The sequence below is a fragment of the Notothenia rossii genome (genome assembly GCF_949606895.1).
Source record: "Notothenia rossii genome assembly, chromosome: 2".
In the NCBI taxonomy this organism is placed as follows: domain Eukaryota; kingdom Metazoa; phylum Chordata; class Actinopteri; order Perciformes; family Nototheniidae; genus Notothenia; species Notothenia rossii.
The window spans coordinates 52,953,232-52,967,436 of NC_136904.1; the positions used below are offsets into that span (position 1 = coordinate 52,953,232).

Below are 14,205 nucleotides of genomic sequence, written 5' to 3' on the forward strand. Positions count from 1 at the left end.
ATGCGGGACACCAGCGAGCTCCAGACTAGTTGCATTGTGTCGGGGACCCTGGAGAACGATAAGACCCATCATTTAAATACAAAAACCACCATTAAAAGTCACTTTTAAGGGCGAAAAACAGCCTCTGTCCACTTCGTTAACAAACTGATAGGCAAATGGACAAAAGTGGGATTAAAGCATATGCGGGACCCCCGCGAGCTCCAGACTATGTGCATTGTGTCGGGGACCCTCCACAATGATAAGACCCATCATTTAAATGCAAAAACCACCGTTAAAAGTCACTTTTAGTGGCGAAAAACCGCCTCTGTCCACTTCGTTAACAAACTGATAGGCAAATGGACAAAAGTGGGATTAAAGCATATGCGGGATCCCCGCGAGCTCCAGACTATGTGCATTGTGTCGGGGACCCTGGAGAACGATAAGACCCATAATTTAAATGCAAAAACCACCGTTAAAAGTCACTTTTAGGGGCCTAAAAAACAGCTTCTGTCCACTTCGTTAACAAACTGATAGGCAAATGGACAAAAGTGTGATTAAAGCAATTTTCGGGACCCCAGCGAGCTCCAGACCATGTGCATTGTGTCGGGGACCCTGGAGAATGATAAGACCCATCATTTAAATGCAAAAACCACCATTAAAAGTCACTTTTAGTGGCGAAAAACAGCTTCTGTCCACTTCGTTAACAAACTGATAGGCAAATGGACAAAAGTGTGATTAAAGCATTTGCGGGACCCCCGCGAGCTCCAGACTAGTTGCATTGTGTCGGGGACCCTGGAGAATGATAAGACCCATCATTTAAATACAAAAACCACCATTAAAAGTCACTTTTAAGGGCAAAAAACAGCCTCTGTCCACTTCGTTAACAAACTGATAGGCAAATGGACAAAAGTGTGATTAAAGCAATTTTCGGGACCCCAGCGAGCTCCAGACTATGTGCATTGTGTCGGGGACCCTGGAGAATGATAAGACCCATCATTTAAATGCAAAAACCACCATTAAAAGTCACTTTTAGTGGCGAAAAACAGCCTCTGTCCACTTCGTTAACAAACTGATAGGCAAATGGACAAAAGTGGGATTAAAGCATATGCGGGACCCCCGTGAGCTCCAGACTATGTGCATTTTGTCGGGGACCCTCCACAATGATAAGACCCATCATTTAAATGCAAAAACCACCGTTAAAAGTCACTTTTAGGGGCGAAAAACAGCCTCTGTCCACTTCGTTAACAAACTGATAGGCAAATGGACAAAAGTGTGATTAAAGCATATGCGGGACCCCCGCGAGCTCCAGACTATGTGCATTGTGTCGGGGACCCCCGTGAATGATAAGACGCATAATTTAAATGCAAAAATCCCCATTAAAAGTAACTTTTAGGGGGAAAAAACAGCCTCTGTCCACTTCGTTAACAAACTGATAGGCAAATGGACAAAAGTGTGATTAAAGCATATGCGGGACCCCCGCGAGCTCCAGACTATGTGCATTGTGTCGGGGATCCTCCACAATGATAAGACCCATCATTTAAATGCAAAAACCACCGTTAAAAGTCACTTTTAGGGGCGAAAAACAGCCTCTGTCCACTTCGTTAACAAACTGATAGGCAAATGGACAAAAGTGTGATTAAAGCATATGCGGGACCCCCGCGAGCTCCAGACTATGTGCATTGTGTCGGGGACCCTCCACAATGATAAGACCCATCATTTAAATGCAAAAACCACCATTAAAAGTCACTTTTAGGGGCGAAAAACAGCCTCTGTCCACTTCGTTAACAAACTGATAGGCAAATGGACAAAAGTGGGATTAAAGCATATGCGGGACCCCAGCGAGCTCCAGACTATGTGCATTGTGTCGGGGACCCTCGAGAATGATAAGACCCATCATTTAAATGCAAAAAACCACCATTAAAAGTCACTTTTAGGGGCGAAAAACAGCCTCTGTCCACTTCGTTAACAAACTGATAGGCAAATGGACAAAAGTGTGATTAAAGCATATGCGGGACCCCCGCGAGCTCCAGACTATGTGCATTGTGTCGGGGACCCCCGTGAATGATAAGACCCATCATTTAAATGCAAAAACCACCGTTAAAAGTCACTTTTAGGGGCGAAAAACAGCCTCTGTCCACTTCGTTAACAAACTGATAGGCAAATGGCCAAAAGTGTGATTAAAGCATATGCGGGACCCCCGCGAGCTCCAGACTATGTGCATTGTGTCGGGGACCCCCGTGAATGATAAGACCCATCATTTAAATGCAAAAAACACCGTTAAAAGTCACTTTTAGGGGCGAAAAACCGCCTCTGTCCACTTCGTTAACAAACTGATAGGCAAATGGACAAAAGTGTGATTAAAGCATATGCTGGACCACCGCGAGCTCCAGACTATGTGAATTGTGTCGGGGACCCTCCACAATGATAAGACCCATCATTTAAATGCAAAAACCCCATTAAAAGTCACTTTTAGGGGAAAAAACAGCCTCTGTCCACTTCGTTAACAAACTGATAGGCAAATGGACAAAAGTGTGATTAAAGCAATTTTCGGGACCCCAGCGAGCTCCAGACTATGTGCATTGTGTCGGGGACCCCCGTGAATGATAAGACCCATCATTTAAATGCAAAAACCCCCATTAAAAGTCACTTTTAGGGGGAAAAAACAGCCTCTGTCCACTTCGTTAACAAACTGATAGGCAAATGGACAAAAGTGTGATTAAAGCATATGCGGGACCCCCGCGAGCTCCAGACTATATGCAGTGTGTCGGGGACCCTCCACAATGATAAGACCCATCATTTAAATGCAAAAACCACCATTAAAAGTCACTTTTAGGGGGAAAAAACAGCCTCTGTCCACTTCGTTAACAAACTGATAGGCAAATGGACAAAAGTGTGATTAAAGCATATGCGGGACCCCAGCGAGCTCCAGACTATGTGCATTGTGTCAGGGAGCCAGGTCAAACCCCTCCATGCACACCGCCATAACCAAAACCTCACGACCCTGGTGACCTTAAAGGTGTTTGTCTTTGTTTGTTTTTGTATTCCACATCGACAGGCTGGGGTTCAGCACCACGCACAGAGCCTGCCCGCTACCTCCAGGGCGCATCACCACATTTTACAAGCCAGGAAAGGTGCATGGATCCTGGGTAAACATTGATTAAGTGTTTTTAAATGTGTGGAACAGTGTTTTGTCACTTTCAAAACTCTCCTGTCATTGACCGGAGAATTTGGGTCGATGTTGTATTCAATCTGGCCATTAATATTCCAGTGAGACGAAGTACGTACATTGACCGGAGTGATCCCATGTTAATTTTGTCCAAATACCGGAACATTCCCTAACCCTTTATCGTCCTGAGGGAAATACCCTTCTACGGGTTACGGATGGCCGATCACATACAATACATCTGTCATTGTAGCATCCGTCACATTTTAGATGTCCGCAATCCGCCAGCCATTCCTTCAACTGTTTGCAGTAGCCGCATACGAACTTGAAGTTCCTAGGTGTGTGAATTTCCATCTGGGACGTTGATATGCTTCTGCACACACCGCAGCGTGCGGTACCGTTAATTGTCATTTGGTGTAGACAAGACGAGCAACAAAGGTGTCCGCAGCTAAGGCACGTGTCAGCCGATCCATAGCAGCAGAAACAGACATGGGGCCTGTCCTCCGAAACTCCAGTGCCTGCAGAAAGAGACACATCAGCAACTAGACAAACCTATTGTTCATACAGAGCAATTACATTAAGGTCTAATTGTATTAAGGTATAATTGTATTTATCATGCTTTTTTCGATATTGTTCACCGTGAGAGAGATATATTATAACACAATGTAAAGACAACATGTATGTTCTTACGGGAGGTCAGCTCTGTTCCAGGTCCCACTCCCTCCGTGTCGTTCGAAGCCCCGGTAGCTACAGAAAGAGAAGTTTCAGCCACTAGAAGGAACCGTTGCACATAAACAGCGATTGCGTAAAGGTGTAAGCCAGGACATTGGATGTGTTCTTACGGGCAGTTTCCTCTTCGGAGTCTACCGTGACATCGCTGTCCTCCCGACCCCCTGTAGCTATAGAAAGAGACACATCAGTCACTAGTAGGGGTTTCACAACTACCAATATTTACTAGTCGACACATTTTTAAAAATAGTAGTCGACTAGTCGACTAGTCGTTACGTCATAATAAAGACACACAAAGAGAAGTGTACAACTGTATTTTATATTGGAACTCATACAGTAACATTAAACCCTGCATTTTAATTTGTGTTACATGGCTGAGTAAATAACAAACAGTAACTGGACTCACCAAAATCGACAGCAAAAAACTCTTGTTTACATAAATGCCACGTAAATCCAGTGCGCAACACTTTATTCGCTGTCCTCCACGATAACGTCCACCTTTCCATATTTTTGGTTTGGTTTGAACACCAACGCATCGACATGTGAGGGAAGGAGGCTTGACCGCTTTCGGGTGACAGTGTTGCCTGGCAGGGAAAAAACCCTCTCACTCGGGGTGCTTGTGGCTGGAATAGCCAGGTAGCTCCTCGAAAGCGGGGGGAGCGGTGCACGTTTTCTGCCCACCACTCCAGTGGATTATCCATTGTGGGGATATGCGGTGTCCGCTGGCAGTAATCCCGTAGCTCATCATCCGCATCACTGTTGACCCGTGTTTTCTTGCTGTTCGTTTGCCTCTGTTCAGTGCTGACGCCGGTCCGTTGCTCACTGGTGCTAGCATTACTGCTAGTGCTAGCTGTCGGCAGCGGGTGTCTCATCTTCAGATGGTTGCGCATAGCAGATGCATTTGTATTGTACTTCAGTACAGCTGTACACAACTGACACTTCACTGTGGAGTTGGTTACATCTTCGTTGAAGTACTTCCATACATAAGAATGTCGGACGTGTTTTGGAGCATTTTGCAGCACCTCGTTTACCTCAATTTTTTTCACGACTAGTCGACTAGGGCCTACAGCGCCGACTAGTGGTAAAGGTAGTCGACTAGTTGACTAGTCGATTAGTTGGTGAACCCCTAGTAACTAGACAGAACTGTTGCACATAAACAGCAATCGCGTGAAGGCATATGATAGGTGTATCAAGTAATGACGTTCTTACGTGCGGTCTCCCCATCGGATCCCTCCGAGTCATCCGAGTCCCGTGCTCCAGTACCTAGAGAAAGAGACACATCAGCCACTAGACAAAACCGTTGCACATCAAGGCATATGGATAAGACTGTCCTTACGGAGGATCAGCTCGGATCCCGGTCTCAGTTGCTGCGTGCAACACGCCCACTGTGCAGTACCAGGAGCGGTACACTGGACATCATCTAGGAATCTTCCGTCTTCCTTGATAACCCTGATCAAGTCGTTCCTGTGCGCATTGTAGTACAGGGCGATCCGTATACCCTTTCGCCTGGTGTCTTCTAGGTCCCCGATCAGGTGCTGGCTAGGGTAGGGTTTTTGTCTCAGGGTACTGCGCCGTGCGCGTATCTGCACGTGTCTCATGTTGTGGTAGAAGTTTGACAGGCCGGGCTCGTCGCAAAAGGGGTCGTCCGATGGTATGATGGTTAAGTTTACCACCGTCATGTTGTAGTCACACAGCGCGATACAAGGAGACCTGGCCGACACGCATACCGTGGAGTCGAAAACACCGGAGCACGTCAGGCCGTACTTCTTCATCAGCTCGTGTATTCTCTGCGGCTCGCTACATTGCACCGTTATCATCATTTTCCTAGACCCCGGCAGTAACACCACCACGCTGTGAGGTTCCTAAGGGTGAAAGGTGAAGAGGGTTGTTAGGAGGAGCTCAAACGTCCTTTAGGTATAAATCAGGTGCGGTGTAGAGACTTACGTGATTGCATTGTATCTTAAAGCTTGTACTCGGGTCTGAAACCGCAAAAGGCTTGCACTGTTCCCAACCGCGCTCACTCAGTGCCGATCTCAGTCAAATGATCTAAGAAGCTGAGTCCTCGTTGTATGTCTGCGTGTGTGACACTGTACAGGTTCCCGTCGGGGAACACATTTGACTCTACCAGCATTCTACTGAGCCCTTCCTTTCGCATAACATTAGAATCCACATCCACCCATAAGTGTTTCAGTGTGTCTAGCATGCGGGCGCTACATTCATCAACATTTACAGAGGCAACCTGTGCACAGAGTACTGTAATATCTGGACGTGTATGGTTCTGCAGCTGCCATCTGCCCAGGTGCCAGTGTATCAAGGCCTCTGAGAGGAAGTTTATGTGCTCCTTGGGAGGATTGGTCCATCTCACAACAATCGTCAAGTACTCCATTATTCTCTGTGAGTGAGAGAGAGAGAGTGAGAGTGAGAGAGAGAGAGAATAACACAATGTAAAGACAAGTATTTACAACATTGGAAAGAAGAAACTAAAAGCCAAAGTAGATTATTATTATTTGTAATATCACTATTTAATAACTAATTAAGTAATTTCAGGGGTGCAATAACTAATCAACGTATTAGATTAAAAATCTAATTAAGTCTTGGATCGGTCTATGTCTTGTCAATATCCATATGTATACAATATATATATATATATATAACAGACAGTGAGCATGTGTGGCTAGCTGTAATTGGACCGATTCTATGTTTTGTATCTGTTTGTTTTGTGTTTAGCTTTTTAATCTTATTTATTGGTGTGTATCTTGTCATTCTGTATGTGATATGGACCTTGAGTCTGAAATAAAGATTGAATATCTAGAGAGAATAGACACGGGGGACTGTATTTAATTGTACCGTTCATCTTTAATACACAATAGAGTTAATATTAATAAATAATATCATTACAGACGCCAGGCCATCTCCAACATACCGGTAAACTTAACCAGAAATGGCATGGTAAAAGCTATGCACCATCGAATAGGCCTGCACGTGCCGTTAACCTAAAGGTTATCAAAGTCCAGCCAAAGCACATCTGCTCTCATGACATACAAGTCCAACAAATAGAATTAGTCTTCCTAGATGTCAGATCTCTGAATAATAAAACCTTTTTAGTTAATGATCTGATCAAAGAAGATAACTTAGATTGCATCTGCTTAGTGGAGACATGGCTTAATAACGAGATAGCTACATCGGCTTTGATCTAACATAGCATATAAAAACTGCAAATCACCGAAATGGTAGTAATACATAGACTTATCTCTTTACCAAAGCATTTGACTGACTTTACACTATTATACTGTATTATTTCTCTGCGACAAATATTTAAAGATATTTAAAAATGACATTTAAAAACGGGATACAACTATTATTATTATTCACGGGTGTGATAACTTGTCGACTTAATCGATAGAAACCGATGACCAAAGTAGTTGCCAACTACCTAATTGACTAGTCATGGCATTAGATGAATCGATTATCAAATTAGCCGTTTGTCGCAGCTTTAATATCTTTCACCCAGCCACTGTTCACAAACCAGGACAATAACAACCTACATGGAATATCAGCAGTATTATATAATACACATTGTACACAATGGCTCTTACCTTAATTAATATAAGCTGCAGTGGTCTCTTGTCCTCCTGGAGTCAGAAGCAGCTCCTGGTCTCTGTCGGTGAGAAGTGCCACATAAACCCTGAGATCATTTATACACTCAAGAACTAAGGCGCTGCCCATAGGTTCTGCTATGGGACAGATGGGTACACCCAGTGGTCAAGTTGTAAAAAAAAGCCAGGGGGGATGGTGGATCTGCATGCCCCCCCCCCCGGAGATTAAAAACAAAAACTAACCTGCAATTCAGGGTAGTTGAGTAGACTGGATATATGTTTGGTGCTGACTGCCTTAAGGGCCCTTAATTTGATCTGATGACAGCGCATTTGGTGGGAGACCAACGTTGTACCCTTTTGATTAGTGTTTAAGCACAAAGATAATTATTATATTCTATTACTGTAAAACAACTTGCATGCTATGGATATATTACGTGTCAGATACTCCTGTCATTGATCTTGACCAAGGCACCTCAGAATTAGAGTTGGTCCCATGGCTACCACTGCTCCTACATAGTTAGGGTAAATGCAGAGGACACATTTTCCCACTGGGTGCAAGTGCAACTTCAACTTCAACTTCACACTCACAATACCTATAAATCTACTGGGAATTCATCCATTAAATGTTGAAACAAAACCTCACAAAACATTGAACATGAATCCTCTCTAGTCAAGTCCATTTTAATTCAAGTGCAAGAACATGGATTAAACAAATATACTATTTACAAAATCTGAAAATAATACATATAATATGATATACAAATACAAATAAACAGTTTTATTCAATGGCTACCAACCCAATTCTCCCCTATACTGTAGTATCTCATAGGATCTTCCAAAGAGTTTCATAATCATGTTTTTTAATGACAACTTTCCGGGCTCTTGCTCTCAGATCATTAGCCAAGCTACGACTTTGAAGCCAAGACTTGACATACACTTCTGGTTTGAACATTTGTAGTGGAGGGCCAACACACTTGATGAAAAGCAAGGCTGACATACTTTTTACCTCTAGCGTGCTTCTAGTTGTGGTTAAAATGTTCATCTGACTGAACCCACGCTCACACTCAGCTGTGGAGATGACCAGTGTGTTCACTGCTTGAAGGAGGGGTTTTAGCTCTTCTGGTGCTTGTGGTGTCATTTCATCAACAGTTTTGAGTTTCACCATATCAACATATTCCCTCATTCCTCTCTGAATTTGTCTGCCATCATCAAGCTTGAAAAAGTAGCAGAGTTCCTGTATTTCCTTTTCGGCATAACGAACACCACACACATCTGGCCAGTTTGATGGCTGCAGCACTTTGACATTGTCAAGAAAGCTCTGGTACTCTTCTTTGCTTCTCTGTTTTCCAGGCAGTGATCCCATTGTTGTCTCAATTTTAGCAGCCAAAGCATGAAAAAAATGTTGGTGGTTTATTTCTCTGCTGTGTCTTAAATTATTTGTTAGTGGCATCCCTTTGAATAGCTTCAAACCGATTGCAGTCTGAGCCACTTCTGCCGCTGGTCCAGGCTGCTCTGCCATGGACTTCAACACACGGACCTGCCGACTGAGTATTGCTAAAGCCTTGGGGAGCGTCATGTTTCTGTCTTGAAGAGAGAGAGAGAATTCAGACAACTCTTCTAAAGCATCATACATGATTCCAAGATTGTGCACAAAGGTGACATTAGAAAGGCGATCTATTAAACCACTGAACATGCATTTCTCTGTTGAACTTCTTTTAGGATCAACTGAGGCATTGGAAAAGTGCTTGTGGATTGCAGGGTACTGCTGCCATACAGCTTTAATGGTCCTGTAACTGGATGCCACCCATCTAGTGCTGAGAATTCTCCCTATGTTCAGACACTGTAAAGCAAGTTCCTCACAACATTCAGTGAGCTCACGGCGGTTTTTGGCCGATGCATGATAGAGACTGTACACTTTGTCAAAGAAAAACTGGAAGTCATTCATCCCTACAGTTTCTTCAACAGCATCTCCAACACTCAGCTCAAGACGGTGGTTCATGCAGTGCCACACCATTACGTTTGGAAACTTTTCTACGATTTTGGTTGCAACACCTGCTTTACTTCCAAGCATTACAGAAGCTCCATCTGATGCAAAGCAAACAAAGCGTTCACTCAGAATAGCTTCAGAGAAGCCATGATGTGACAGATTTTTCATTAGAGCTTGATAGATTTCACCTGCATTGGTAGCAGAAAGCTCAACTAGATCCAAGAAGAATGTTAGGGGCTCTTCACTCATCCCTAAGCTCGCTCTAATATAAATGATCAATACTGATTTGTTACTGTCAGTTGTAGCTTCATCTATCATAACAGAAAGTTTTGTTCCACTTTGAAGGACCTTTCCAACTACTCTCTTTCACATTTCATTTGCTATGTGTTGGCTTATTGTTGCACAGGAATAGTCTGAATGTAAAGTTCTTCCCATGTCTAGTCCATTCAAGACTTGCAGATCAATATCGGACGGTAGATCTGTGAAAGGCCTTCCAGATTTCACAATCTTGTAAACTGTACGAAATACCCTATCACAGTGATGCAAACACAGGTATGGTGAAAAAAGAGAGAACTATCCGAAGCAGAAAGAAACAGCGTAATATACCATCTGACAAAGGCCTGTGCTATAATGCTTCAATTAACTGTTTATTATTTATAATATACTCAGATCAATAGGAGACAGATATTTTAAGTTATAAATCAGGGGTTTTTATTATTATTTACAGCAGGGGTGGGGAACCTTTTTCCTTTCAATTTTTACAACATCCTCCGAGGTCCCTACAAATGATTGAACTCAACATCTGCTTAAAAAAACTAAAATCACAGACAATTCATTTGGCCTTTCTTTCATGCTGTGCAAAGAAAACGCAACCTCTTAATCCAGATATCTCACCATGACTCGCGCATGCATGCCTGCATGCATGTGTGGACGGTGTGGCATGACCACCACAACAGAAAGATATGGACACAAGATGTGTGCAAATGTACTTAGTATCCATGTGAACATGATTTAAGTGGGGGGGACCTAACCTTCTCTAGGGGGGTCCGGGGGCATGCTCCCCCGGGAAGATTTTTTCTTAAATATTGAAGTTAAAAGCATCAATCTGGTGCACTTTGAGAGCAACATGAGGAGATCTATGGGTACATCTTTCAACACCCATTTGAAACAGAACTGTAAGCAGATTTTTCTTTTTAGATATTTTACAAATCACTCCCCTTTTAAACTCTATTCTTGTTATTTTAACAACTTTTTTGTTACTGTCATATAGTATTTTATACCTGTTTTTAATTTAGTCTCTAATGTCTCATTAATAATTATAATGATCATATCAAGGTGTGCCTTAACCTCACTGAGCTGAGGTTATTTGAGCCTCTCATGAGAGAGCTCTCTTCCACCTGGTTGTAGAAAAGCTCTTTAAATTCGTTAGCATAGCTAGCTAACCAGATGCTAATAACAACAGATCGCCACTGTGCTTACAACTAAAGACACAGCCACGCAAACACTGCGGCATGTGTACGGCTCCTTATGGGTACTGCAATATTTGAAGAGCTGGAGCGGCGTTCCGGTGCCCTCCGTAAGCACTCAAGTCTAGTCTACACTCCTTTCAGACGAGAAATAACCACGTGAAGACACGTTACGCTCGTGTTGTGTTCAAGGAACCTGTCCTTGGCCAGGAAAAACAGGCACTCGCTTGTTTAATTATTTTGCGATCTAGATTTCTTCTTCTTTTTTGAAGTGAGAAGTTGTTCGTCAGTCGGACGGACTAACGGACGGACTAACGGACCCCCACCCCCCCCCAAAATGAAAACTCGTCGGTTCTCCACGAATTACACAAGTCACCCAAAGCAGCGTTAAAAAAGCGGGAGGCGCCGAAAAGCGACTAATTTGCATCACTGCTATCAGTAGTTAAGAAGTGATCCCTTTGCATTTCAGAAGTCAATGTTTCCAATGTCTTTTCTTTTGCTTTTTCGATGGTTTTCTCAGCTGCTTGGTGATAGTCTGACATTTTATGCTTGTGTATTTTCTTACGAAGAGACTGCAGCTGTGCTGCTCGGTTTGTACCATAGGCTGTAACCTTAACGTTGGACCACTCCTCAGCAATATGCAACTGGCTGCTCCCACCTGTACTTGGCCCAACCACTTTCATTTTCTGGCAGGTTAGGCAGCCAAGTTTTTTGCTTTGACATATTAGCCATGGATAATACTTTTTTTTCTCCCTGAACTTGGTAGATGTCCAGCATTCAGGGATATCTTGCTCATTATCTCCCTGGTTATTTTGGTCAGAATCATCGACACTATCTCGCCCTGCTTCTGCCTCCTCCTCTCTTCTTTTTTCTACCACAAAAACATAAAATCTATGTTAAAACCCCACTTGGTAAGATACATTTCCCCTCTTCGAAAAAGAAAAGTGTCTATTTAGAATTATCAAACCTGTTCCTTCTCCAGCTCTAGGCTCCTCTGCTTCTGCCTCCTCCTCTCTTCTTTTTTCTACCACAAAAACATAAAATCTATGTTAAAACCCCACTTGGTAAGATACATTTCCCCTCTTCGAAAAAGAAAAGTGTCTATTTAGAATTATCAAACCTGTTCCTTCTGCAGCTCTAGGCTCCTCTGCTTCTGCCTCCTCCTCTCTTCTTTTTTCTACCACAAAAACATAAAATCTGTTAAAATCCCCCCTTGGTAGGATTAGCTACATTTCCCCCTCTTCGAAAAAGAAAAGTGTCTATTTAGAAATATCAAACCTGTTCCTTCTCCAGCTCTAGTCTCCTCTGCTCTCCTTCCTGCTTCCTCGCCATGATTATCCTCTATATGAAGAAAACAACGGCATTATGGTTTTGTTAGAATGAGCAGACAGTGAAGTAGGCCTACTGTCAAGTTGTGTTTTTTTTTCATATACAATAAGAGCGATGACATTCAACCACCAGAAGCCACTATCACACGATTCGGAGGCATGCATCACATTTAAAGCTTTTTAAGTAATACATTTTGGTCGCTCACAGTGACTAAAGGTGCAATTTTCACACTTAATTTATATTATATGATCTCACTAAAATGAATGGAAAGCTTATCAAACAAAGTGCTTAAATCACTAGTGGATACATGATCATCGCATTGATACACAAAATCAGCCTAAAGATCCTCCAGGAACCTTAATTCAAATGGGTTCTTTCGGAACCAGTTTTCATACTGAAGAATCCCAAACTTGGACTATCTACCATCCTTAACTGAACTTCACCGGCTGTTTCAGGAACCGTCAACGACACCTGTTCTTCTCTGTGTTCTTCTGCCCCTGTCGTCTCTGCTTGTACACTAGCTTGCTCTGCCTCATCCTAAATTACATTTAACTTTTTTCCCCGACTGAACATCTCTAGGCTAGTTAAGTGTGTTGCTTATGCGGCCGCCTAAGCAGTAAAGAGCTGTGGGAAACCCTGCGAGATATTCCATGTGAAAAAGAAATCAAATCTGACATTAACTTTGTGAATATAAGAAAGGTCTAACCTGACGTTGGTTACTATAGCAGCTAGTACTAGCTGCCTGGCGTTAGGCTAGTTAACAAGAAAAAAAACGTAAGCTCCCAAACTATAACTCTGTTGTTATCGCCTCTGTCCAGAGATTACACATTTGGTGACATATCAAAAGTATTCTTGACTTACCTTCAGTGGTACTTTTTGTCCTCTTAAAGCCGAAGTAGTCCCTCAGGTCAAGCTGTCCTTGTCGCTTACTGGCCATGATGCTTGCACAGGCTGCGCTGCTATCGTTGACGCTGACTGACTTGACATCAATTTCGTGATCGTGATATGTGCACGAGCCCCTCGTCAACAGTATTTTAGCGGCTAAAATAATGTGGACGAGGGGCACGTGACGTGCACATATAAAATGTAGAATGTTGAAAATTAAACATTGGCAATATTTCCACATTAATTGATCAAATAACAGGGGATGGGAAGGGGGACAAGGGGGATGGTTTTGACCATTTTAATACCTAAGGGGGATGCCATCCCCCCCCATCCCCCCTCAACTCGACTACTGCCTATATGATCTCAGTGGACCAGTGTAACTTGTACTACGGATCGACCGAGCTGGGTCTCTGATGACAATGTGAATAAAGTATCCTCTTCTCTGACAGTTTGTAACGTGTGACAATAAAGACTAGGTGTCTCTGAAACCGGTTGCAGTTGTACTGGTTTTTATTCAGGGAACGTGAAAACACATGGATACAGAACAAGAACGGAGCAATGGGATTACACTTTCTTTAGGACGGATAGCGCACAGGGCAGCGCATTCACTCCAGCGCATTCACCTCTGCGTGCCTGCCCCGAATGACATACTCTCTGAGCTTGGACCGAGCCTCGGCCGCCTGCAGTTCGAGAGAACCCTCGTTCTTCGGGATCCTTCTCACTTGTGCAACGAGCATAGTCCTCTCGTGCAGCAGAGTCTTCACGGAGACTTCGCCCACGCCCACGAGGGCCTCCAGGACCGTAAGATCGCTGCGGATATCGAAGTACAGGTCGTTCATGCACGAGTCCCAACTCCACTTTTGCGAACCACTGTCCAGTCGGACGCGGACATCTTCTATGGATGCGTCAACTAGGTCTTTGCGTTTCGCGAGATCCGCGGGTGCCGAGGCTAGGTGGAAGTCTATTTCCCTCAGGAGACCTTTACAAGCTTCCCCCAGGGTCCTCGGTGTGAGAGAGCCCACCTTCTCTAGCATACGAGCTATGTACGCTCTCGCCTTGGACCACGATTCT

The 14,205-nt window shown here is 43.5% G+C and overlaps 1 long non-coding RNA gene across 1 annotated transcript; it reads right to left on the bottom strand.

The window, feature by feature from the left end:
- Positions 1–11,434: 11,434 nt before the first annotated feature.
- LOC307029546 lies at positions 11,435–13,451 on the bottom strand. Its single transcript, XR_013805393.1, has 3 exons — positions 13,111–13,451; positions 12,199–12,261; positions 11,435–12,097 (listed from the first exon to the last, which is right to left on the bottom strand). It is a non-coding gene; the product is annotated as an uncharacterized lncRNA (long non-coding RNA).
- Positions 13,452–14,205: the final 754 nt, after the last annotated feature.